Source organism: Myotis daubentonii, chromosome 3, assembly GCF_963259705.1.
Source record: "Myotis daubentonii chromosome 3, mMyoDau2.1, whole genome shotgun sequence".
In the NCBI taxonomy this organism is placed as follows: domain Eukaryota; kingdom Metazoa; phylum Chordata; class Mammalia; order Chiroptera; family Vespertilionidae; genus Myotis; species Myotis daubentonii.
This window is the reverse complement of record NC_081842.1, coordinates 108,473,472-108,478,387: the sequence shown is the minus strand read 5'-3', so window position 1 is coordinate 108,478,387 and position 4,916 is coordinate 108,473,472. Positions and strand designations below refer to the sequence as shown.

Below are 4,916 nucleotides of genomic sequence, written 5' to 3'. Positions count from 1 at the left end.
TAAAAAATATGTGCAGTTGAAAGCCCTGCCAGGACAGCCAGTCTGTAAACATTCAATGAGCATGTGCTTTGGAAGGGTGCCCTTGCTGCGTGCCCACAGCAACTCTAGCTGCCACTATGGGCAGGACTGAGTTGGACCATGGTCGGTGGGTACAGTCAGGGCCGGGGGCAGGCAGATTGTAGTTTCACTCTGAGTTCCATACTCAGCCTAATTTTGGTTGCAACTCATGGATTTTCCTGGCTGCTCAGAGACCCTTTGGGTGGGTGCCTTGGCAGAGATGCTGGAGAAGTGGCCATAGCTGCCTGGTTGGGTGTTTCTCTGGCCCAGAGCCTCTGCACAGCTCCTACAAGTGTGGCCCCAGGCAGAACAGGTCCCCCTCAGGACTACTTTGGTCTCAATGCTTGGTCCTGGGTTTCATCAGCCTGGGTTTCTTCCCCTGGTGTGGCTGATCTGAGTTTCACAAAAAAGCCCAGCCAATGCTGGCTGTGCTGAGCCTCATGGAAGAGTTTTTCATGCAGCAAGGAAGAGCCTTCTGGGACCCTCCTCCTCCTCCCTCTCCCCATCTCCTCTTCCTCTCCCTCCTCCCAGCCCATGATCACTTCTCCAGCTGCTCCAGCAGTGGGTTGCCGTCTGAGTCAGGGGTCTTAACACTGTTGGTCCTAACGATGCAGGTGGGGCGATGCCGGCTGAGCATCAGGATGAGCTGCTGCCACTCCTGCTTCAGCTCCTCCATCTGGGTTTTCAGCTCCGCATTCATGAGCTCCAGCCACTAAGATTCCTGCTGCAGAAACTCCATCTGCTCCTTCTTCTTGTTCCAGCAACGGGCTGCCGCCACTTTGTTCTTTTCCTGGTGTCCTTTACTCTGCTTTTCTTCCTTGTCTAGCTCACCTTTCACAGGTTGAGGTGCAGTTTCACCTCCAGGAAGTGCAAAAGGGTTATCATGGCCCCAGGGTTGTGGATGTCAGTGTATTTCAGCTCCTCTGCAGTTAGGGCCAAGCTGGGGAGTCTGGACAGGGGGCCAAGCCCTGGCAGAGAGCCTGCAGTCATGGAAGGGCCCGGGATCTTCCTAGGCATCATAACAGGAGTGGCAGTCCAGCCCTGCAGAAGACACAGGCGGAGGCGACAACCCCGGGGTCTGGACCAGGCTGAAAGCACCGTGCCCACTCAGTGTCCACCACTGCCAGTGCCTCCTGTCGCAGCTGCCAAGCATCCTTCCCACAGGATGTGGTTAGAAGCCTGGGTCTCCCTCTTCGAGGTGATCGATCACGAGGCTCTGCCTGGCTGCCTGATCGCACCTAACCACTTGCTGGGGGACAGGGCCAGCCCAGGAGAGGGGCCGTGGTGGTTCGGGTCTCTGGTCATTCTGGTCATTGGCTGTTTTGGTTGCTGGGTTTTTATTATATAGGACTAGAGGCCCGGTGCACAAAAATTTGTGCACTCGGAGGGGAAGGGGGCCCCTCAGCCCAGCCTGTGCCCTCTCGCAATCTGGGACCCCTCAGGAGATAACGACCTGCTGGCTTAGGCCTGCTCCTGGGTGACAGAGGGCAGGCCCAATCCCTAGGTGCAGACCCTGGTCGGGCTCAGAGCAGGGCTGATTGGGGGGTTGGGGCGCCGTCCCCTGTCATGCACAGAGCAGGGTGGATCGGGAGGTTGCAATGCCACACTCAGTCATGCTCAGGGTAGGGCCGATTGGGGGGTTGGGGCACTGCCCCCTGTCACACTCAAGGCAGGGTCAATGGGGAGGTTGCGGCGCCACGCCCTGTCACGCACAGAACAGGGTCAATCAGGGGGTTGGGGAGCTCCCCCCTGTCATCCACAGAGCAGGGCCGATCAGGGGGTTGAGGAGCTCCCCTTTGTCAAGCACAGATTAGGGCAGATAGGGGAGTTGGGGCACCACCCCCTGTCACAAACAGAGCAGGGCAGATCAGGGGGTTGGGGCACTGCACCCTGTCATACTCAGGGCAGGGCCGATGGGGAGGTTATCGCTCTACCCCATCACACACAGAGCAGGGCCCGTGGGGGGGTGGGGGGGCGCCGCCCTCTATCACTCACAGAGCTGGACCGATCAGGGGGTTGGGGCACCGCCACTGTCACACTCAGGGCAGGGCCGATGGGGAGATTATGGCTCTACCCCGTCACACACAGAGCAGGGTCTGTGTGTGTGTGGGGGGGGGGCGGGCGCCGCACCCTGTCACACACAGAGCAGGCCCGATCAGGGGGTTGGGGCACCACACCCTGTCACACACAGAGCCACAGGGCAATCAGGGGGTTGGGGAGCTCCCCCCTATCAGGCACAGAGCAGGGCTTATCAGGGGGTTGGGGTGCCTTCCCCTGTCACGAACAGAGCAAGGCAGATAGGGAGGTTGTGGCCACACACCCTGTCACACAGAGAGCCGCAGGGTGATCAGGGGGTTTGGGCGCTGCCCCCCGTCACGGTGATCCTGGTGCTGGGAGGCCTCACGGCTCCACTGATCCCGGTGCTGGGAGGCATATTACCCTTTTACTATATAGAATAGAGGCCTGGTGCATGGGTGGGGGCCGGCTGGTTTGCCCTGAAGGGTGTCCTGGATCAGGGTGGGGGTCCCCACTGGGTTGCCTGGCCAGCCTGGATGAGGGGATGATGGCTGTTTGCAGCTGGTAACACACCCTTCAGGGTGGGGGCCCCCACTGGGGTGCCTGGCCAGTCTGGGTGAGGGGCTGAGGGCTGTTTTCAGGCTGGCAGGTGACTGAAGCTCCCAACTGCTCCTTTTTTTCTTTTTCTTTTTTTTTTTTTATTCTGGGCCAGCTTTAGCTCTGAGGCTTGGCTCTAGCTCTTAGGCCTCGGCTGCTGAAAACAGGTTCTGGTTTGTTTGGGTTCTATAATCGAAACACTGTTTCAACTCCAGCTCTGAGATCCCAGCTGGCTGAAAGCAGGTTTCTGGGGTTTTGTTTAGCTTCTATATTTGTAACATTGTCTCAAACTGCAAGCTCAGAGGCCGGCAGCGGCAGGCGGGTTGGAGTCCTCTAGCACTGAAGCAAGCAAGCCTCATGTTCGCTTCAAGCTGCCTGGCTGCAGGCCACCATCTTGGCTGGCAGTTAATTTGCATATCATCCTGATTAGCCAATGGGAAGGGTAGCGGAGGTATGGCTAATTACCATGTTTCTCTTTTATTAGATAGGATAGTTCTGTTTTTGTTTTGTTTTCTTAAATCTTCACCCAAGGTCACGTTCACTGGTTTTAGAGAGAGAGAAAAACATCCATGTAATCTATAGAGCTCTTGGGACAATGAGAATCTCTGCCTTCCCCTCGTTTCATAGCATAAATAAAAAATAGTTCATCCAGTTTTAAATAAATAGCTATACAAAACTGAACCAAAGTGTCTAATAGCTACATATATAAGCAACTGTTACAACAGAACGACCGGAACAACCAGTTGATCAGTCACTATGTTGGGCACTGAACACCAGGGGGTAGATGCTCAATGCAGAAGCTGCCCCCTGTTGGTCAATGTGCTCCCACAGCCAACCTCCTGTGGGCCCTCCCCCTGGCTGGCCTTTGACCCTTTCACCCCCCCACCAGCCAACCTCCCCGGGTCCCTCCCCCTGGCTGGCCAACCGCCTGATAGGCCTCGATCGCCAGGAGGCTGAGGGACCCCACCCGTGCATGAATTCATGCACTGGGCCTCTAGTATACATATAAAAGTGTGTCTTCTATATGTAGAGAGAGGAACTATAGGCAGAGGGAGAACAGTATCTGTCATTCACTTGGGTGCAAAGTAAAGCACCAAACATACTTGGTAGCTTCCAACTGTCCAAAACTGAGAAAAGCAGATAATGAAGTAATAAGTAAATTATTTACTCCACAATTTACATAATTAAAATAGATAATCCAAGCTGACTAGTAAAAGTGATTACAGTAGTCCAGGAGGACACACACAGACCTGAAGCCTGGGGAGGACTGGCCTCATTTCACACACAGATGTGGATGTGAGTGAGGAACATGATAAGGTTGTTTTGTTCCTGTGTCTGGTGGCAGGCAGGCATATGTTCAGAGTCCCTGTGTAGTTGGGAGGAGTTCTCAGGAGAATAGAATCTCTGAAAAATGGAAACAGGGAGAGCTCCTAGAATCTGATGACTTCCTCACCCCACACAAGTGGTTTCCTGAAGGGCTGACTGTCCCTGTGGGATCAAGCAGCTCCTCTCTGGGAGCATGCTGTTTCAATGCCTGCTCTCCTTAATCCCTGCAAAGGTATCTTTGTGTTGTATTAGTAAAGAAATTATGTATTTAGAATGCATCTGTCAGTCCTTCTGTCAATTACAGTACTCCTTAATTTATGATGTGAGTTTTCAGAAAATATAAACAATGTGGTTTATTTTATAAGTAGGTTGAAAAAAGTCAGCAATCTTTTAAAAATGGTTTGTTTTCTAAGGAAAGTAATCAATTGGAGAAAGGTTTGTTTTCATGCTCAAAAGCCAGTAAAATAATATTTACAATTAGGATAATAATCAAAATATTTAACAGCTTGTATGACTTTGGCATGGACCATTCAGAATAGATGCCATCCATAAACAACTAATACTGTGGGTAGCATTTCATTACCAGTCCTATTCACAACAATCTGTGAGTGAACATTTAAAAAATTAAAAAATGAACAAAAATTTTTTAAATGTGCATCAATCAGCAACAGATAATGTAAGTGTCTCTCTGGCAGGTTCTTCAATGGTCCAAAACATTGCTAGAATAAGTGATGTATTGTGCTAAATTACTTGTCTCTTCCTTCAGAATTCCTAATACAAATAGAACTTATCATGATAATATATTGGTAGCCCTGGGAGATCTACAGCATTATCAATGCACTTAAAATTAGGAATTTGAATATTACTAAACTTGCTTATTTTTATATGTATTTATAGCTCACCTTGTTTTTTTTTTTAAA

At 51.5% G+C, this 4,916-nt stretch overlaps 1 pseudogene; it reads right to left on the bottom strand.

Moving 5' to 3' along the window:
- Positions 1-595: 595 nt before the first annotated feature.
- Positions 596-1,101, bottom strand: LOC132229347 (jun dimerization protein 2-like; annotated as a pseudogene).
- Positions 1,102-4,916: the final 3,815 nt, after the last annotated feature.